Here is a 22,722-nt window from a genome sequence, read left to right as displayed (position 1 = left end):
TCGATCCTGGATGAACTCTTCAAAGCACTCTTGACCTTTGTCTGCTAAATGTAGGGTGTCATCCTTTGCGTTTTCTGGCACAACAGCGGACGAAGTCAGGTTCTCCAGAGGAGTCTTCTCTGTGAACGTGTTGCCAGCGCAATGTTTCTCAACAGAGTGACGGAGTTTCAGCGCATTTGTTACAGTCCTCTCTGCAATGCTCCCAGAGAGCTGGTGATGTTCACGCTGTTTTGGAGTCTGCCAGAATCGTGGGAAACCACTGAGGTACTGCTTCACCATGTGAGCGAGATGGGGAGCGGTAGTAACAAGTCGATCAAGAGCCGCATCATCTTGGCTTAGTCCCACTACACCACCATGGCGTTTCAAATCCTTGATCTCTTGCTCCAGTGCCTGGTCAGTGAACAGAACGGTGAACGGGACCTCTGATTTGGCCACAACAAAATCTCCTGATTTCAGTGCTTTCCACGTGGATGGGTCATTATTTTCCAAAGCATTCATTTGGGCAAGGTGCACTGGCATCAGACGAGCATAGTTCAGCAAATCATGGGCAAAGAAATACTTGATGTTGTTTTCTTGTGCAGCCAGGTAACCTTCCCAGTCTCCAGAGCGTCACTGCGCTCGCGCCCGCGCATGGTGTATCATCAGACATAGTGATAAACAAAATTAGGTATTTCTGATCAATCTGAAAATGCCATTAAGCAACTCAGAAGCACATACAACATACAAATCAACACAATTTTTACGGAAAAGGGGGTCATTTTTAGCAAATATGGAGTGCACTCCGCCCCCGGTGTGGGGTGTGTTAGGGAACATAGCCGCAGAAGGGGGGGGGGGGTGAGGAGTGGGAAAATTTGAACCCGTATTTCTGTGGATTGAGTGGTCCCAGACCAAGCCAAAAAAGCAATAAAATCAATTTTAGCAATCGCATTGAATGTGATTACACACCATACTCCACTAGTGTGTTTGTCGGAGTTTTTGTCTGTTTGTGTGCCTGTCTCTGTTTCTGTTTCTGTCTCTGTCTGTCTCTATGTGTCAGTGTCTGTCTGTCTGCCTGTCTGTCTGTCTGCCTGTCTGTCTGTCTCTCTTTTCTACAAAGCATTTAGATACAGGGAAATTTTCACTTCTTAATGTTCCTGATTAACCTGATATATCTATAGCTGCCTTGTTTTGATCCTTATGTCTTAAATGATATGATTATTGTCTGTTCACATTCCCCTTCATGAAGGGCCTAGGCCTAAAATGAATAAACAATCTGAATCTGAATCAGAATCTCTCTCTCTCTCTCTCTCTCTCTCTGTCTGTGTCTGTGTGTGTGTGTGTGTGTGTGTGTGTGTGTGTGTGTGTGTGTGTGTGTCTCATTCTCCGTCTGTCTCTCTCTGTGTCAGTGTCTGTCTGTTTCTCGCTCTCTCATTCTCTGTCTGTCTCTCTCTGTGTCAGTATCTGCCTGACTCTCTCTCTCTCTCTCTCTCTCTCTCTCTCTGTATCAGTGTCTGTCTGTCTATCTCTCTCTCTCTCTGTATATCTTTCTGTCTGTCTGTCTCTCTCTCTCTCTCTCTCATTCTTCGTTTGTCTCTGTGTCAGTGTTTGTCTGCCTGTCGCTCTCTCTCTCTCTCTCTCTCTCTCTCTCTCTCTCTCTCTCTCTCTCTCTCTCTCTCTCTCTCTCTCTCGTCTGTACTGTTGGTTTGTCGTTTTGCCTCACATATGTTGTCTCTCACGTGAAGAAATTAAAAATAAGAGAATTACTTCTTTTTCAACTTCTTCCTCTCTCCTCCTCCTCCTCCTCTTTATTGTTTTACCCACTCTCATTTTATACCTGTCTGTATTGTCCTCATTGCTCTCCCTCCACCCTCCCTCCTCTCTCTGCCTTTCATTGCGAAGTCCACAACAAATGACGACCGATTTCATTCACATCTAAACACATACGCTTAGATACACACACACACACACACACACACACACACACACACACACAGATGTCCACAGTCAGCGGACACAGAAAAGCCATAAACATTCTGTTTATCAAATCTATAGGTATCGGGAAGCGCAAGCGGGCAATTTAATTTGTTACCTCCAGCCAGAAAGGCAGTGTTGGTAAAATCATCTGGATGGCTTTAACTAAAAGGCCATTGACTGAACGGCCAGACGAATGGGAGTACAGTACGCACACTTTATCCGTTTGTCTAGATGGGCGCAATAGCTGAGCGGTTAAAGCGTTGGACTTTCAGTCTGAGGGTCGCGGGTTCGAATCTCGGTAACGGCGTCTGGTGGGTAAAGGGTGGAGATTTTTCCGATCTCCCAGGTCAACATAAGTGCAGACCTGCTTGTGCCTGAACCCCCTTCCTGTGTATACGCAAGCAGAAGATCAAATACGCACGTTAAAGATCCTGTGATCCATGTCAGCGTTCGGTGGGTTATGGAAACAAGAACATACCCAGAATGCACACCCCCGAAAGCGGAGTATGGCTGCCTGCATGGCGGGTTAAAAACGGTCGTACGCGTAAAAACCAACTCGTGTACACACGAGTGAACGTGGGAGTTGCAGCCCACGAACGAAGAAGAAGAAGAAGAAGAAGAATCCGTTTGTCTGCATGTTGTGTTGGCAATCATCCATCGGTACCCTGCAGATGGAGAAGGCTCGATTCGCCTATTCCCGCTTCATGTAGTCCCATTTCGCCTACTATTTGATCGTAGCGCGCCACACAGTTGCCTCTTGCGCGTGTTTGTCCTCTTTCTCCTACCTGCCGTTCCCATTACGCCTTTTTAATCTGTCTGTCTGTCTGTCTGTCTCTGTGTCAGTGTCTGTCTGCCTGCTTGTCTGTCTCTTACTCTGTCTGTATGTCTTTTTGTCTGTCTCTCTGTTTCTCTGTGCCCCGCCCCCCCCCCTCTCTCTCTCTCTCTCTCTCTCTCTCTCTGTCTTTCTGTGTGTCTATCTGCCCCTCTGTGTCCTTCTATCTGTCTGCCTGCCTGCCTGCTTATCTGTCTGTCTGTCTGTCTGTCTCTCTCTCTCTCACTGTGATTGCGCAACGTGAATGGAGTGAAATACCCATTATGTGGAAATGCCACTGCGATTGAATTTCACCTTGTGCTCTGTGTGCCCTGCCCTTGACAAGCTTTTAACTTCAGTTATTACAGCTAAGTGAAATATCGCGGACTGACGGCTGAGAGTACACAGGTTCGATTCCCAGCTGAGGTTTTATTTATGTTGTTTTTTGTTGTTGCTGTTTTTTTGGGAGGGGGGGTGGCGGGGGGGGGGGGGGTTGTTGTTGTTGAGTTGAGTGTACTAAAAAGGGAAAACTGGGATCATACAATCCAGCATCATCCACTTCACGCGTGTTTGGGCGTGTTGCTCAAATTTCCTGACCAGCACTGCAAGTGTCTTATCTCTCGGGCCTGGTTAACGCCGGGATATCGTTATGAACGTGAGCGCAGAGCAGAGCCTTGTCACGTGGTCCCAAACCTAAATGGACCTCCATTTCGCATCGTCATTATCATTATCATTCAGCATTCATACTCAAGAAAGAAAAACAAAATGTTCCAAATTCGGTGGCCTTTCATGCCCTGCTCTCACGGTGACTTCAGTTTCGATCACCCCACTACTGCCATGCTTAGGTTGAGTCCTGTCAATGTCTTCGGTGTCAACAGATTCATAGAGAACTAATGATGTGGTGGTCTCACTCGGGGATGGGGGTGAGGGTAGGAGGGGAGACGTTCACTCTGATTCCACGATCAGTGCGTCAGTTGGAGGCTTAGTAGAAGGTGTTCTTAGTTGGTTCAGTAACAGACAGTACTGAACGCTACCTAAGTGACTCAGCAGCAGTGCAGGGTCTCCTCTGGTGTATGGCCCTCTGACGGCCCAACCTCGATGCTTCTCTGTGGACTGTCGACACTGAGACTGGAGTTCTCTGCCCATTCTCAACAGTCTAACATAATAAATCGAAATCTAAGATGATGTTGATGACACAACATTTCCTTAATCAACATCTTCTTGTCTCTTCTCCGTCTTGTCTTCCTGCCTCCCAGCTTGCCTGCTTGTCTCTGTCTCTCTCAGACTGTTTCTGCCTCCTTTGTCTGTGTCTCTCTGTACTCTCTCTGTCTGTCTGCCTCTCTCTCTCTCCCTTTCTCTCTCTCTCTCATGGAAATCCAGGCTTCTTTGAAACAAAGAAAGTCATCTGCCTGTTCCAGTGCCACAGAGCCACGTATCGATTGCAAACACCCGTGCGTGCGCACGCACGCGTGCACGCAAACACACGCACACAGCACGAACACACGCGCGAACACACGCACAACCACGCCATTCATGCATTTTACCGCCCATAAATGAACTGTTTATCAGATCAACTCTGCGGCCAGGAAGAGGAGGAGGGTGAAGGGTGTGAGCTGGAGGGGGGAGGGGAGGGGGGTGTAGGGTTAGCAGGAGATTACCTGAACCAGCCAGAAAGTGAAAAAAAAAGAAAAAAGCAACCTCGTTTGCCCCTCACGCTTCCCCAGCTGACCCCACCCCCTCTTCAACCCCTCTCTCCACCCTTCCCCAACCCTCCCAGCCTCCCCCCCCAGCCCCCACCTGTTCCTTCCCCCTCCCCAGCCCCCTTCCCCCCTCCCCCACCCGCCCTGACCTTCCCTTCTCCCCCTGAAGGCAAATCCCTGATGCCATCATGGACAAGGCGACAACAGAGAGAGGGCCAGTTAGGCAGGGCAGGACACGCGTTACATGCGGTATCAAAGTGCTGATTGTTGTCGATGGGCTGCCGAGCTGCCAGTCGTTACACTGCAAGTCACTGCCAGGGGGCAAGGGAAAAAAGGGAAAAAGCGCAGGGAGAGAAAGAGAGAAAGAGAGGATAAAAAGAATACAGCAAGAGAAAGAACGCAAGATCTGGCTGGCTCTGTACAGTTGGTTCTCTTTTCTGTCTTTGTAGCGTGCCTTTCAAAGATGTGTTGGGTCTTTTTTCTGGTTTTTTGTTTGTTGGTTGGTTGGTTGGTTTTTGTTGTTGTTGGGAGGGTGTGTGTGTGTGGGCGGGGGGGGGGGGGGGCTTCTGGTTTTGTTTTCCGAGCACAGCAGCTTCAGATTTGAAAGTAAGAGCTGACAACTACGTAATGTTTATAGAAAGGATTTGTTTTTGGTCGTAATTTCAAATTTGTTCGTATTTAGTACAGTTATATAATGTTTGTAATTCATGTTTACGAATATGAGTATACAAAACCCATCGTCACTCAAGATATGGCTGTTTTCTTCTGCCTTCGTGTCTTTTTCCCTTTCTCTGTCTCCTCCTCCTCCTCCTCACCTCTCTGTCTCTCTCTGTCTCTCCTCTGTCTCTCTCTGTGTCTGTGTCTATGTCTGTCTGGCTGTCTGTCTGCCTCTCTCTCTCTCTCTCTCTCTCCCAGTCTTTCTATGTTGCTCGCTCGCTCTGTGTGTGTATGTATGCGTGTGTGTGTTTGTGTGTGTGCACACGCGTCGCTGCAGAAAGAAAAAATCCAGTTTATGACACAGCTTTACGCATGTGGAAAATATGACGTTTAAGAACGTCCAAAACGTCCTTCGAGTTAAACTTATAAAAACCTTTGCATGCTTGAGTGTGTGTGTGTGTGTGTGTGGAGAGAGAGAGAGATTGCAAGGTGATGAAAGTTCGCTGATAAACACGATGGAAATCTGTGTAGGTGCATGCAAGCCTGCAGGGCTAGCACGCGATGTGAGGGCCGGCACGCGACGTGAGGGTGCGTCTTTGTCTCTAAAAATAATTGCCCGGCACAACCATTATCATTTAGCACGATACATAAAAGACATGGAAGTCAGCAACGGGAACAAGGCTGCCTGTGTTGCAGAGAATGTTGTGGATTCTGGCTTGTATGGAAAACCTGTTTCGCTGGTCCTGGATTATTGCTGGAAATCGTGGAACGGCTATGGACATTTGTGCCTTGTAAAAAGGCTACGTTCACATTCAGCCCAGCCAGTTGCCGTCAGCCTGACACAGCAACACACTTCAGTCAGACACAGCCAGTTGCCGTCAGCCTGACACAGCAACACACTTCAGTCAGACACAGCCAGTTGCGTCAGCCTGACACAGCAACACACTTCAGTCAGACACAGCCAGTTGCCGTCAGCCTGACACAGCAACACACTTCAGTCAGACACAGCCAGTTGCCGTCAGCCTGACACAGCAACACACTTCAGTCAGACACAGCCAGCTGCCGTCAGCCTGGCACAGCAACACACTTCAGTCAGACACAGCCAGTTGCTGTCAGATCCGGCGTTCTCCAGACGAAAAAAATATATATTTTGGGGGGAATCACGCTGTATCGGACTGAAGACTTCCGTCCTTGGACCAGCCACCCGTCTCATTTGTTTGCACGCAACAAATAACTGCTGGCTGGAGACGACTGGTGGCCAGTGTGAACACTTACTGTCAGATACTGATACTGTCAGTCAGTATACATGGCAGGAAAGTGCAAAAATGACGTGCGCACAGATCTCGGCCATCTGCTGTCAGCAACTGGCTGGGCTTAGCGTGAAAGTAGCCTAAAGCTGCTTATTTTAAGCAATACAGGATTGCAGCAGCAGCCGCAGCATGCTAACAGTAGCAGCAATAGTAATAGGAAGAGTAATAGATTATTATTGGTCTCGTAATGCGCTGTTCAAATATTCATAACATAACCTATATGTGCTTGTTGTGTGTGCTTGTCAAACAAAACCACATCAAGTTGTCCAATACTCCTGTTTCTTCTCCCTCTTGTATCTTTCGTTTTGTGTTTTGTTATTTTTCAACTCTGCGTATTCGCTGTCCTGTTTTGTTTCAGCTTACATGTAGGCTTAGTTACCCTTTTGGTACTTGACTGTGAAGGTATCGGCAAATGACTCGTATGTGCTGATAATTCAAAGACAGGACTTGTTATACGATTGTCTTGTTCCCCTGCCTACCTTGCGCAATGGTGTGTACCATGACTTCCACTCACAACTGTTTGAAATTAGTAACAGACACCATAAGGTAGAGACGCAGAATGGTCAGTACCTATCTTTCTCTTTCAGCCAGCGATGGATCCTTTTTTATGTGCATTTTAAACCGAACCTGAATCTGGTAAGATTTTTTTTATGTGACTCTTTTTAGTTACCACCCACAACCAAGGAGAGAAAGATAGTATGTGTGTATGCGTGTGTGTGCATATGAGAGAGAGAGAGAGAGTGTGTGTGTGTGTGTGTGTGTGTGTGTGTCCATGTGAGAGAGAGCGAGAGAGAGGCACAGAGAGAGAGAGAATTGTACATGAGAGAGAGAGAGAGAGAGAGAGCCCGATTAACATGTTTTCGATTTTCGGAGCAGGTCAGTTAGAAAGAGAGACAGACAGACAGCTACAGAGAGAGAAAGAGAATGTGTGTACATGTAAGAGAGGGCGAGAGAGAGGCACAGAGATAGAAGAGAGAGAGAGAGCGCGCGCAATTAACATGTTTTCTATTTTCAAAGCAGGTCATTTTGGCCATGGCCCCGTTTAAACTGACCTGTTTTTTTACTTATTATCTGAAACATCTTTGTGATACCGTTACAAATGAAATTTGGGTGGGTCAGGTCAGGGGCATAGCCCTTGCTACTGGTGCCATGTAACCCAGTACTACCTGCCGCATGTGAAGTCTCCCAACGACGGACCAGGCGGAGGAGGAAACCTTTCCCAACGTCTGTGAAGGCGGAAGAGGATGACCAAAGGGCAGGGGGAGCTCTTATCCTTGGCTGGAAGTCTTCCTAGGAGACGGAACTCCGAAGAAAAAAACCTGCACCTGCCGAGGCCGTTCTACACGTGGCAGTTACCTGTGGGACTGAGCATCGGTAGGCGAGAGAGTAGGGAAGGGACTGCACAACTCCTCTTCGCTAAAATAAAAAAAATTTAAAAAAATTTTAAAAAAATCACCTGTGCTGGTCAGGCAACCAGGCTAATGTCGGAAAGACGAGCTAGCCCTTCAACACCCAGCTTTCCCAAGCCCTGCGGCGATGGAGAAGTGGTAACAGGGACAGGCAGAGGAAGAGGATGCTGCTGGCAGTTCCTAGACACGACTGCATGCAGGCGGCTGTGGGGTGATGGTCGTCCGCCGTAAACTGGGGCAGATGCGGCGCCCGTATCCTCCCACAGTGTCAGAACAGCCTTTTTTAGGGACAGCACTGCTCTCCCCACATGGGGAAGGGGAGATAAAAGGATCCCGAAACAAAGACTGCCTCGCCTAGTACCTAGTAGGAAACCGCACCTACTTGGACATCCAACACTAGCGGTCGAAGACAACAGAAGAAAAGAACCAGGAGTCATGCCCTGACTCTGGGTGCCTGGAATGTTCGCACCCTTTTAGACAGAGACGACAGACCAGAAAGGCGCACAGCGCTCATTGCTAGAATGTTTGATCGCAACCAGGTGGACATAGCAGCCCTGAGCGAAACCAGGTTTGCCGGTGAAACCCAGCTGGAGGAAGTTGGAGGGGGCTACACCTTCTATTGCATTGGGAAGCCAGATGGCACCCCAAGAACCTCAGGCGTGGGCATTGCCATACGAACCAAACTTGCACGACAGCTTGACAGCCTTCCACGTGGGATAAACGATAGGCTGATGACCCTGCGTCTGAAACTGTCCGATGATCGCTTCTCCACAGTCATCAGCTGCTATGCCCCGACGATGAACAACCCTGATGACATCAAAGAAGCTTTCTACGAGGAGCTCAGCGGCACCATTTCAGCGGTAGACAGAAAGGACAGGCTTATCATCCTTCGGGATTTCAATGCACGCGTCGGCGTGGACTTCTCCTCGTGGCCAAAAGTCCTGGGACAGCACGACACTGGAAAGTGCAACTCCAACGGACTGCTTTTGCTCTCGCTCTGCGCGCAGCATGGACTGACCATCACCAACACCCTCTTCCAACAAGCGGACAAGTACAAGAACACAGGGATGCACCCCCGCTCCAAGTAATGGCACATGCTGGACTATGTGATTGTCCGGCAGAGGGACAGAGGTGATGTTTCCATTACACGATGCATGAGAGGAGCAGTCTGTTGGTCGGACCATCGTCTGGTACGCAGCAAGATGAACATCAGACTTGCACGCAAGCTCCAACCAGCCTGGCAGAAACCCCCTAGGAAGCTGAACATTCACCGCCTCCCTATCACCAAGGGCGTGCTGCAGCAGCAAATCCAAGCAGCTCTCCAAGAAATTCCTGCATCGACTGATGTAGAAGAGGTATGAAGCACCTTTAGAAATGCTGTGTACACATCAGCAGCTGACATACTCGGCTTTGTACAGAGGAGCCACAAAGACTGGTTTGACGAGAACGACTCTGGAATCTCCAAACTCCTGAACACACTGCATATGTGTCATCAGGATCACATTTCCAATAAAGACTGCCAGAGGAAAAAGGACCAGTTCTTGCAAACCAGGCAACTCGTACAGAAGAGGCTGCGTGAGATGAAGAACACCTGTTGGGATAGAAAGTCCGAAGAGCTTCAGTCCGCTGCTGATGCTCACGACATGAAGACCTTCCATGATGGTCTCCGAGCTGTGTGTGGGCCGAGAGTCACCGGATCAACCCCTGTCCGAGCCTTGGACCAGACCACTCTCCTGACAGACAAGAAAGACATCCTTGCCCGCTGGGCAGAGCACTTCAACACCCTCCTCAGCAGGGACTCGTCCGTATCTGACGAGGTTATTGCAGCCCTCCCACAGCTACCAGTCAGTGACTCGCTAGCTGCCCCTCCCACCAAGGCCGAGACCCGGAAGGCCCTGAAGCTGACAACGTCAGGAAAAGCACCAGGAGCGGATGGAATCCAGGCTGCCAGTGTGGAGGCGAGTTGCTGACAGACCAGCTGACCGCCTTGTTCCAGTCTATGTGGGAAAGGGGGGGGGGAGTCCCCCAGGATTTCAAGGATGCTTCAATTGTCCACATTTACAAACGGAAGGGAGACAAAACATCCTGCGATAACCACCGTGGAATCTCTCTCCTCTGCATCGCCGGCAAGATCTTGGCCCGCATCATACTGAACAGACTGCTGACCATGTCTCCAACACAGTCATCCCTGAAGCACAGTGCTGGCTTCCGCTCAGGCAGGGGAACATGTGACATGGTGTCTGCCGTACGCCAGATGCAAGAGAACTGCTGTGAACAGAACAAAGAGCTCCACTTGGTCTTTGTAGACCTGTCTAAGGCCTTCGGCCTGGTGTACCGCCGTGGTCTGTGGAAGATCCTCCTAAAGTTCGGCTGCCCAGAGAGAGGGGTTCTTGTCTTTTCAAAACACGGGTCTTAGAGAGAACTTCCAGATTCCTGACCTGTTGTCAGATCAATTCTTTCATGCACTCTCTGCATTTTATTTACACTTTACCAACCTGAACTGGCTCTGAGCGTTGTCGCAGAGGAAGGTATTTCATTAAGTTACATTGTATGGTATGGGGTTACGTTTGCTTCTTTGTGTCAGAATGACTTTGGACTGTATTCCCTGTAAAATAAAAGAACGAAGACAGGACAACTATCGATGTATCGTTGGTTTTCAAGACTTGCTGGCTGACGGCCTTCAGGTCAAGTTGTTGGAGGGTGTATGCCCTGGATGTCTGCCCGTGTGAGAAGGAGCCTGGTCTGTCAAAAGAGGAGTGTTTAACCCGCGAAAACGGAGTATGGCTGCCTACATGGCTGGGTAAACGCGGTCATCATACACGTAAAAGCCCACTCGTGTACATAACGAGTGAACGTGGGAGTTGCAGCCCACGAAAGAAGAAGAGGAAAGAGGATTGAAGTTCTAAGGGGTTGAATTCCTTGACCACTGTCCCTTCTTCCCCGTCTGTTCTTTTGCTGGCACGTGATGTATGAAATGGGTTTGTTTTCTACTGGGGTACATTTGCAGCTTCTTTGAAACAACCATACCTTATGTCCTCACAATTTTGCATGAGCGAGGAGAGAAAGATAGGAGTTTGAGATTTCACATTGCAGATGGTGGGAGTTCATACAGGTTGCCATAGTGATTAGTAACCTCTCTCTCCCTCTCTCTCTCTCTCTCTCTGTTTGTGTGTCTCTTAGAACAACGGCAGATGTGTAAGTCGGCCAAAGTGCTAATATCTTCACCGTTGGAAAATAAAGATTCATTCATTCATTCATTCATTCATTCTCTCTGTGTGTGTGTGTGTGTGTGTGTGTGTGTGTGTGTGTGTGTGTTTCTCTTTCTTTTGCCATGCCAGTTTCTGTCGCTGTCATTGCCTCTGTCTTTTCTCTCTGTGTTCTCTCTAGCTCTGTGTTCCTGTGTCAGTGAGTCCATACATGTTGCCATAGTAATTAGTAACCTCTCTCTCTCTCTCTCTCTCTCTCTCTCTCTTTGTGTGTGTGTGTGTGTGTGTGTCCCATCCCGACTTTACAGCTCGTGACACTGCAGCACCCGTGCATTAGCTGCAACAGTACTGTGTCACACGCACGTATCCTCTCTCTCGACCTATGAGCGCGCGCGCCGCTTTCTCTGCACCTGATTCTCCCAGAATGTTTCTCCGGTGGCATTCGTCTCCTGGCAGCATTTCACGTGGCAGCTAGCTGCAGCTTTGTCCTCTGACACACAAACCTGACCGGGCACAGGGGAAAAGGAAATAACACTCTAATTGAACGATGGAAAGGTGAGAAGTAAAACAGCCAAGTTTCCGAGGGGATCGTTAGGACAGGCCTCGCGGACCGCACCCACAGTTAATGCGTGGCGGGGTGTGTGTGGTGTGTGTGGTGGCTTCAGGCACAGAGAGCTGGGGGAGTGTATTCCGCTGCGGACAGGCGGACAGACTGGCAGCTCTGCACCGTGCTGTGTGACCAGGGCTTTTGCTGGACGGGGCCAGGAGGAAGTAAGGTAGGTACCCTGTAACGACGGAGAATCATTGTTATTATCTTCTTCTTTTTTGAGGGGGAGATATTCAACGTGTCCATTCTAAATCGCCTGCGAAACCAGGTAAACGATTGAACAAGCGAATGCACAAGCAAACAAACACAGGAACAAACAAGTAAAATGAAAGAAAAACAAAGCAAGCAAACAAACACAGGACCAAACAAATACACATAAAATGAAAGAAAAACAAACAAACAAACGCGAATATAATTGCTACGCTGACCTAAAAACCTGACATGGTCCTTGTTCTCAGATATACATTTACTGTTGACAAATAGTTAAATGCATGAATGATACAGCAGCTGTGATGCAGTTGTAAGACTACTTCAGCTTTTGTGACTGTCTCGGAGTTTTCAATTTTGATCTGTCAAACAGTCTTATATGTGGGCGTAGGCTACTTGTTCAAGTTACACAAAAGATGCTTGTCGTCTTTAGTTCTGTGAATTCAAAAGTACGCGTCTGACAGCATGAATTATTCATCCTCGGAATGCCCGTTGACTTTTGGGTCGATCTGATCTGATTCTGCAAGACCAATAATTCCGGGTCGTTTTGTCAACTGCTGTTGTTCGTACTTTTGCTTGGAGTGATTCATACAAGTATTGTGGTGGAGAAAAGTGACAGCAACGCAGACTCTCATTAGGGTTTATTACTTGCCGTATAATAACAGAACTTTACAACAGAGCTGCCATTGCGCGACCGATTATTTTGTCTAACTGAGGCGGTGTACTGGCATTAATTAACAAAAAGTAATAGCTAATTATTCGTCTCTGCCGAGTTGTGTGCTGATGCATTGTTACTGGATGTATATCTGTTCAACCGGTTGCTTGTCTTGAGAGAGAGAAGAAGAAGAAGAAGAAGAATCCCGAAATGAGAAAGACTGAAAGATAGGCAGACAGACTCAATAATGTCTCTGTCAAAATGGATTTACTTTCACCATGAAGTTGTCTGTGTGTTGGAATCATTCTGGGTTTGTTTTTGTTTTGTTTTTTGCCATGTACTGTTTTTGTTTTCCAAAAGCAAAGCTGCTTTTCACTCCAAAGTTATGTGAACAATTTACATACTCAGTGGATATGGTTGACAGTGTGTCAGGAAATTCGTCACATTCGATAGTTTGATACACAGAGTATGTTTGTCCTTTAGATTGCCCGTCAGCGCACACACATGTATGTATGTATGTACGTGCGCGCGCGTGTGTGTGTGTGTGTGTGCGTCTGTTTCGTTCTATGGCTGTTTCATGTTATTTAACGTTAAAGACTACAATATATTTAGTTCAGTATATTTCAGGGTTATAAACATAAGCTCCACTACCAGTCCTGAAAAAAGTAGAGAGGCCAACTGAGCTATTTCGTATTTTCTAAAATTAATATTTGTTAATCTCTCAGTTTGTTTGCTTCTTTCTTTCTTTCTTACTTTTTTTCCTGTGAATGATTGATATTTTCTTTCTAGTATTCTCCTTTCTTCATTATTTCTCTATGTCCTTCTTTAGTTTTTCGTGTGTTTGCTTTTTTTTTTCTTCTCTCTTTCTGTTTAATTTCTTGACTTTAATTCCATCGATCATTTGTACAATTCAGCATGAACTACTGTGGTAATGTTTTTATTTTGTTTTGTCTATTTATTCATTTATTTTAGCTTTTGAACAAACACTCCAACGCTGCCCTGCTGGAATATTCTAGGTCCAGAAGGCAGACGTTATTTCGGTTCTCACCTTTATAAAGAAAGAAAGAAAGAAAGAAAGAGAGAAACCAAAGGAGAGGAAAGGCTATTTCCTGAAAGGGTTTCGCGAGGAAAGCGTCATCAGTTGTGTGTGTGTGTGTATCTGTGTGTGTGTGTGTTTGTGCGTGTGTGTGTGTGCGTGTGTGCATCTGTGTGTGTGTGTGCGTGTGTGTGTGTGTGTGTGTGAAGAGGGAGCGAAAATGACAAACGAATATGCCATGGAATATTTCTCTTCCCTTATTTCCCCTCTTCTCTTTATCACTCTACTTCTAGCCCCCTCCTAACCCCCACCCCCACCCCTCTTCCCTCCCCCCTCTCTCTCTCTCTCTCTCTCTCTCGCTGTGGAATTCGCACGCGCGAGGAAAAGGTCGGAGGTGAGGAAGAATGGTCGTTGTACACAAGCACTTGCTAAGCTCACTTGTACGAAGAGCACGTATTCCCAAAGGAGAAGTGAACGTGTGTGACTGATCACGAAGCCAGATATGCAAATACCGCCAGACTCTGTACAAATATAACACATATTAAGCATGATGATGATGATTTTCAAGGCAATACCGATATTCAATTAAAATTGTGTAGAAGAAACGACGGTGTGTCTCGGTACCTTTTTTTTTTTCAAGTACCTTTTTTGTTTTAGCAAAAACGATGGTTCATGCTCTTCCTTTAGGATGCAAAATGCATACAATAGTGTATTATGCGTTGTCATATATTCGTTTCCAGAATATCATTATATACTTAAAAATGTGTTTTACTTGTATTTAAAGTGGCTTCCGTCACAAAGTATGTTAACTGTGTGGTTGATGATGCTTCTTATCCAGGCTCACCTCGAGAGGATAAGAGAGACAAATAACAACAGCAGCAACAAAACCGAAAACAACGACACATTTTTTTAAATGATGATAATGATAATTATAATGATAGATACTACTACCACCACCACCACTACCACCACCGCCACCACTACTACTACCACTACTCATCATCATCATCATAGTAATAACACTAATAATGAGGAGGAGGATGACGATAATGATGATGATGATGATGATAATAATAATAACAACATATCAACAATTATAAATCACTGTAACGATCTTTCACAATCAAAATGTTCTCCACCACTGTCTTGTGGGATAGTTCGTCGATATTACATATGTAGGCTTTACAAAGAGTATACAGATAAGGAATAATTTGTAGGCTTTACAGAGAGTATATCGCTCAGGAATAATATGTAGGCTTTACAGAGAGTATATAGATCAGGAATATTATGGAGGCTTTACAGAGAGTATATAGATCAGGGATAATATTTAGGCTTTACAGAGTGTATAGATCAGGAATAATATGTAGGCTTTACAGAGAGTATATAGATCAGGAATAAGAATTATGTAGGCTTTACAGAGAGTATATAGATCAGGAATAATATGTAGGCTTTACAAAGAGTATATAGGTCAGGAATAATATGTAGGCTTTACAGAGAGTGTATAGATCAGGAATAATATGTAGGCTTTACAGAGAGTATATAGATCAGGAATAAGAATTATGTAGGCTTTACAGAGAGTATATAGATCAGGAATAATATGTAGGCTTTACAAAGAGTATATAGGTCAGGAATAATATGTAGGCTTTACAGAGAGTGTATAGATCAGGAATAATATGTAGGCTTTACAGAGAGTATATAGATCAGGAATATTATGGAGGCTTTACAGAGAGTATATAGATCAGGAATAATATGTAGGCTTTACAGAGAGTATACAGATCAGGAATAATATGTAGGCTTTACAGAGAGTATACAGATCAGGAATAATTTGTAGGCTTTACAGAGAGTATATAGATCAGGAATAATATGTAGGCTTTATAAAGAGTGTACAGATCAGGAACGATATGTAGGCTTTACAGAGAGTATATCGATCAGGAATAATATGTAGGCTTTACAGAGAGTATATAGATCAGGAATATTATGTAGGCTTTACAGAGACTATATAGATCAGGAATATTATGTAGGCTTTACAGAGACTATATAGATCAGGAATAATATGTAGGCTTTACAGAGAGTATATAGATCAGGAATAATATGTAGGCTTTACAGAGAGTATATAGATCAGGAATGATATGTAGGTTTTACAGAGAGTATATAGATCAGGAATAATATGTAGGCTTTACAGAGAGTATATAGATCAGGAATAATATGTAGGTTTTACAGAGAGTATATAGATCAGGAATAATATGTAGGTTTTACAGAGAGTATATAAATCAGGAATAATATGTAGGCTTTACAGAGAGTGTATAGATCAGGAATAATATGTAGGCTTTACAGAGAGTGTATAGATCAGGAATAATATGTAGGCTTTACAGAGTATATAGATCAGGAATAAGAATTATGTAGGCTTTACAGAGAGTGTATAGATCAGGAATATTATGTAGGCTTTACAGAGACTATATAGATCAGGAATATTATGTAGGCTTTACAGAGAGTGTATAGATCAGGAATAATATGTAGGCTTTCCAGAGAGTGTATAGATCAGGAATAATATGTAGGTTTTACAGAGAGTATATAAATCAGGAATAATATGTAGGCTTTATAAAGAGTGTACAGATCAGGAACGATATGTAGGCTTTACAGAGAGTATATCGATCAGGAATAATATGTAGGCTTTACAGAGAGTATATAGATCAGGAATATTATGGAGGCTTTACAGAGAGTATATAGATCAGGAATATTATGTAGGCTTTACAGAGACTATATAGATCAGGAATATTATGTAGGCTTTACAGAGAGTGTATAGATCAGGAATAATATGTAGGCTTTACAGAGAGTGTATAGATCAGGAATAATATGTAGGTTTTACAGAGAGTATATAAATCAGGAATAATATGTAGGCTTTATAAAGAGTGTACAGATCAGGAACGATATGTAGGCTTTACAGAGAGTATATCGATCAGGAATAATATGTAGGCTTTACAGAGAGTATATAGATCAGGAATATTATGGAGGCTTTACAGAGAGTATATAGATCAGGAATATTATGTAGGCTTTACAGAGACTATATAGATCAGGAATATTATGTAGGCTTTACAGAGAGTGTATAGATCAGGAATAATATGTAGGCTTTACAGAGAGTGTATAGATCAGGAATAATATGTAGGCTTTACAGAGTATATAGATCAGGAATAAGAATTATGTAGGCTTTACAGAGAGTATATAGATCAGGAATAATATGTAGGCTTGAAAAAGAGTATACAGATCAGGAATATGTAGGCTTTACAGAGAGTGTATAGATCGGGAATAATATGTAGGCTTTACAAAGAGTATATAGATCAGGAATGATATGTAGGCTTTACAGGGTATATAGATCAGGAATAAGAATTATGTAGGCTTTACAAAGAGTATATAGATCAGGAATAACAGGTTTGAAGCGGAGCGTGACTGTGGCAAACGAGGCAGAATCTGGACTCCAAATTGCAAGGATATAAAAGTCTTGTTTTTGCACTGTCGATCTGTAGCAAGAAGTCATGTCTGTAATGACTTTCTGAGTCGGTTGAGGTTTTTGGAAGCATTTGTTCCGGGACTATCACACTATTCTGTATTTTTTGTTTGTTTGGGTTGGTTTGTTTGTTTTTTCTCTCAATTTTCAATCACCATTCAAAATATATGGTTTGGGCATTTCAAGTGCTCAATTTTCAATCACCATTCGGAATATATGGTTTGGGCATTTCAAGTGCATTCTTAGTTTGCCTTTTTAAATATCGTCGTTCGCTGACGCCCATACCATGTTGACAACACCAGTTTTAGTACTGATTGCCGAAATTAAGCAACGTCGGGCCCGGTTAGTACTTGGGAGGGTGACCGCCTGGCAACACCTGGTGCTGTTGGTACTCCTTTTTCCCAACGCCGACAGTCCTGAAGCCCTCTACTCTTGGCTGACAGAGTGGGGGTGTAACTTGGGCAAAACACTCTTTAGTATAATCACTTTCCAGCCGAGATAGTCGGTACAGCAGTTACCTCCTCTGCTGTTTCCTTTTAGACTTGTTGTTTTCACTATCTGCCTCTCTTCCTCTGTCACTATCTTCAGTGCATGCGTGAATACAATGTGAACACAATGTGAATACGACTTGCCGCCTGTAACGAAAAACGAACATTGCTTCTTTCCCATACGCAATCATACACATGTGCACAAATATGTAATGAGCGTCGCTCATCCTCTTTTCTTCTTCTCTACCTCCTTCTCCTCCCCTCATCCTCTTCTTTCACCCTCTTCTTCCCTCTCTTCCCTCGTTTCAGAAAATCAATGGTGGCAGAAGAGAGCGACGTGTGTTTCTTGTGCATTTCATGGGAGCAGATGGCCTTATAACCCAGAGCTGGAACCAGAGTCACAAGGGAGATGACTTGTTTTCACAGCTGTTAAAAGCGTGCATGCATCACCTGCGCGCGCACAGCTCACAAGTCAAGACAGCGCAAAGAAAGGATCGTAAAGGGCAAGTGGTGTCAGCACCTGCTGCCGCTGCAAAACAGGGAAACAAGACGGCCAAGCCATATAATTTAATTTCCAATTCTGACAACAAAACAAAAACAAAAACAAAAAAACTAGCACCCAACGAAATTTGTCTCCTTGACATTATACAATCGTACAGCATTAGAATTTTCTGAAAGTCTAATGTTGCCGACCATTGTCAACAAACTATCAGTGAATCAACAACAACGGTAAAGAAAATCAGTGACCTTGCTCGACCTTCGTGCAAGTGAAATGGAACACTTGCTTTTACAAAGGTTATTGGTTGTTGTTTTGTTGTTGTTGTTGGTTTTTGTTTTTGTTGTTGATGTATTTTTTGCGTGTTTTTTTTTTTTTTTTTAACACAAGCTTCAAAGTGTATTGTGTTAGTTCGTTTTCCTATTAAAGGAGTAAAACAGGAATTACAATATTCTTGGATGATCTTGCCTTTTCAGTGTCACGTGATTCATACCCCGTGCACTTTCCCCCAGAATAAAAACCTTCTTTCAAAAGAACTTTTCAAAACGTCTCAAGAGTTGTTTACATTAGTTTCATCTTTTCTTTCCCTTGTTACTTCAATCTCTCTCTCTCTCTCTCTCTCTCTCTCTCTCTCTCTCTCTCTCTCTCTCTCTCTCTTTTTTTTTTTTCTTTTCATGCATTTATTTTTTCCCGCTTCTTCTTTTCTTTCTTTCTTTTTTTCTTTCTTTGTGTTGTCTTTGTTTTTCTTTCTTTATATTACTATATACCCTAAAGTCTTTTGTCCTTCGTTCTTACTGTCTACCTTACTTATAATCTATCTCGCTTAATGTCTTTTTATATTTCACTTTTTCAGTAATTTTTCTTTCTTTCAATCTTAACCTTATGATCTTGAAATAAGGTTGACAGTTCGACAGATATTTTTCGTTTGATTTCAAAAGTGGACAAACTTGAAAACTGGTCACAACAAAATGATTTTAACAATTTATGGGATTTTTTGTTTGTTTTTTCGGCTGAATTTTGTGCTTGCTGTGACCGTGGCTTTTCAACTTACTGAAAGTCCAGGTGGCATCTTTGAGTGTCAACATTGTGAAGTGTCATTACATCAGATGGTAAGGAATTTGCAAATTTGTTGAAGCATTGTCTTTGTCATTGTACCTTGAGCCAAGATGAAAGTCAACGTGATTATCGTTTTCATCAGATAGCAAAGTTATCGTCAGCTGATGGTCAGCACTGACTTGAAGAAAATCGGTTTAGTGTGTCTGCGAAGAATGGTTGGCTGCCGATAAACGGACAGTCAGTCAGTTAGTTACGTAAACTCGTATTCAAGCACGTACGTACGTGCGAGCACACACACACACACACACACACACACACACACACACACACACGGACACACACTCACTCACTCACAGTATAAACAGGCAGTGGATGTGGGCGAATGGACAGACTTAATTAGGAAGAAAATGACGAGATGTAGGGCTAGCGGGGGGTGAGCAGAGTGAGTTGTGGGCCTTTTCTCTGAAATCGTAATTGCAGATAGACATTAAATAAAAGAAAGGACACACGCATATGAATTACGGTCAGAGGGAGTTGGTAAGAGCAGTTCAAGTGATAGTGGTAGTGCTAATTGTAGCGTCTGCTTTAATGTGATGACAGTAGAATCGTTGCACACACACACACACACACACACACACACACACACACACACACACACACACACACAATTTCAGTGTTTCAGTTTCAGCTCAGATTTTTCAAGGCGTCACTGCGTTCAGACAAATCCATATACGCTACACCACACCTGCTAGGTAGATGCCTGACCAGCAGCATAATCCAACGCGCTTAGTCAGGCCCTGAGTGAGTGGATTTCTGCAACATAATTTTGCCAGAGGACAACACTGTTGGTGCCACAGGTTCTTTTTCAGTGCACCAAGTGCGTGCTGCACACGGTTTATAATCTCATCCGAATGACGAGACGCACGGTTTGACTTTCCAGTCAAACTTGGGAGAAAGGGCGACAGCGGGATTCGAACCCTGACTGTCACAGACTCTCTCTATTGGCAGATGCACTTCTTCACCATTCTCCCACCTTACCCCCTACCCCATACACACACACACACACACACACACACACACACACACACACACATGCATATGTGACAGAAGAGCGTTCTCGACCGATATAGATTCTATTTGTTCATTCTTAGTAATGAATGGCTTCCTCTGTAAGAAGATAATGTTTTAAAAGAATTCAAAGTATTACGAGCGCAATAAAAACAAATACATACGCTACAACACAGCTGATAAAAGAATAGATGTATTTGACAGGCTATTTACGATATCAGTAGTATAATCTCCTTAAATATGACTGTGAAAAAATTCGATGAACATGGCAGATGATCGATGATATTAACTCATTGAACCATGCGCCCGAGCATTGCTCTGGTTTCGAACTTTGTCTCATTGAAATAGTTTTCATGTTCATACTCATGCATAAACCCTAAGAGAAAGGAACATGTAGGGCATTTCTGGATGTGTCCACATATAAAAATTAGAGGGGAAGCAATCTATTTTCTATGTTTTTGGTTGGGTTTTTTGGTTGTTGGTTTTTTGTTTGTTTGGTTTGTTTTTGTTTTTTGCTGCATCGGTATGGTGTGGAAGCCAGCTGCCCATGGTTGAACGGGTTAACAATATCACTTACTGAAATACGTAGAGCGCTTTACGCATTCTGACATTTCTTTCGACTGATACCTGTGGGTTTCCAGTTTGGGGAGAGGGTTGGTGAAGGGAGAGGGCAGGAACTGTGTTTTTAAATGACTCTCCAGACACATCGGGTCCACACACGTGATCGTTTCGTTACTTCAGACCATTGGCTCCTGGAGAGACAGAGAGAGAGTGTGTTTGTGTGTGACACACACACACACACACACACACACACACACACACACACACACACACACACACACACACACAGAGAGAGAGAGAGAGAGAGACTCGTTTATTTATTTAAAGTCTGTTCATCTAAGATGATGATATTAGACTGAAAATAAATGATATGATTATTATTATTATTATTTGGATTATTATCATTTCTATCATAATGATGATTGTTATTATTAATTAGAAATCGCCATTTCTGTATATTCGAATGAAAAGGGGGACGGATGAGGTGGAGGGGAGGGGGGGGGGCAAGGGGGAGGGGACCAAGAAAGGAAGAGAGAGAGAGACAGAACAGAATGTGGAAAAGATGAGTACAAAATGCAAAATGGAGAGGGTGAGTGTCAGTGATTGGAGAAAGAAAAAACATAATATGGGAAGGGTGTGTGTGAGAGGCGGGACGGGGGAAGCCGGATTAGGACAAAACATTTATCAATAATCAAATATTGTATGCACTGGATTATTATTTGAAAGAGAGAGAGAGAGAGAGTTGGGGTAAACCATCGAATATATGTCGGTTGTTATTCGTAAATGGTGAAGTATTGATATTTTTGCAGCGAAAAATAAAAGATATATGAGAAAATAGAGAGAGCGACAGAGCGAGAGACACTGACAAACAGACAGTCAGACAAACAGACAGACAGTGAAGTTGAACATCCACGATTATTTTGTCGTCGTAGAGTCAGTTCCTCTAATATGATTTATGAGTTTGAGATGGAGGTATTAATAGCTCTGAGCCATGATATGTGAGAGAGAGACACAGAGAGAGAGGGAGAGAGAGAGAAAGGGTCAGACAGACAGACAGACAGACTAATATACTAACAGACAGAGAATATTATGAACATCTGCGATTAATGTGTTGTCGTATAGTCAGTTCTTCTGATATTATTAATGAGTTTGAGATGTGGGTATTAATTCAATAGCTTCGAGCAGTGATATGAAGAGAGAGGGGGGGAGGGAGGAGGGGGAGACTTACAGACAGATAAGCAGAAAGAATGTATGTGATGGCGTTAGCAAGTCTGTGACATTTGTAGCACAAAGAAATAGTTTGGAGAGGGAGAAAGAGAGAGGGAGTGAAGTGGTGAGAGAGAAAAAGGTGTGGGTACCGGGTGGGTGGGCATCTGAACATAAATTGTCATTACACACACACACACAACACACACACACACACTATCTACCTTTGACTGATCACGTTTTTGTTATCACTATTGTGCTCTTTTTTTTTCTTTTTTTTTTCTTTTTTTTTACTGTTATGTAGATGTGTAACTCACTGCTGTAATTCATGTTTTAATTCACTGTTAGTACAGTCCTTCGCAGCTCTTCGTTTCCACTATTCACTGTAGTCTTCCCACCACCTCTTCTCATGTACCCCACGCCTCATCTCCTATGCACACATACTTTTTCTTTTCTTTTCTTTTTTGTAGCCGTCTAATATCACTAAACAGTAAAAAGACGTTAAACTAAACTGAAGACACACACACAACCGCACGCACACACACATACACATTCTCTCGCGCGCTCTCTCTCTCTCTCTCCCTCCCTCTCTCTCTCTCTCTCTCTCTCCCTCTCTCTCTCTCTCTCTCCCTCCCTCTCCCTCTCTCTCTCTCTCTCTCTCTCCCTCCCTCTCTCTCTCTCTCCCTCCCTCTCTCTCTCTCTCTCTGTCTGTCTCCCCACCCCTCTCTCTCTGAGCGATCTTCAGCTGCAGCACATTGACTCTGATGTCCAGGTTATGTCGGCTGTCATTAGCA

The 22,722-nt window shown here is 44.1% G+C and overlaps 1 protein-coding gene across 4 annotated transcripts in view; it reads left to right on the top strand.

Moving 5' to 3' along the window:
• The first annotated feature begins 5,786 nt into the window (after positions 1 to 5,786).
• The window catches only part of LOC143284535 (protein kinase C delta type-like), a 72,884-nt gene continuing 55,948 nt past the window's right edge, over positions 5,787 to 22,722 (top strand). For 2 of the 4 annotated variants that reach the window (XM_076591279.1, XM_076591277.1), the window contains exon 1: positions 11,421 to 11,822. The gene's annotated coding sequence lies outside the window, so the exon portion shown is untranslated. Of the gene's footprint in view, positions 5,862 to 11,419; positions 11,823 to 22,722 lie in introns of those variants that run through there. The other 2 variants (XM_076591278.1, XM_076591280.1) reach the window with 2 other exon arrangements.

Source organism: Babylonia areolata, chromosome 8 (genome assembly GCF_041734735.1).
Source record: "Babylonia areolata isolate BAREFJ2019XMU chromosome 8, ASM4173473v1, whole genome shotgun sequence".
In the NCBI taxonomy this organism is placed as follows: Eukaryota; Metazoa; Mollusca; class Gastropoda; order Neogastropoda; family Buccinidae; genus Babylonia; species Babylonia areolata.
Note: the sequence above shows the minus strand (reverse complement) of the source record. Positions and strands in the feature narration are given on the sequence as shown.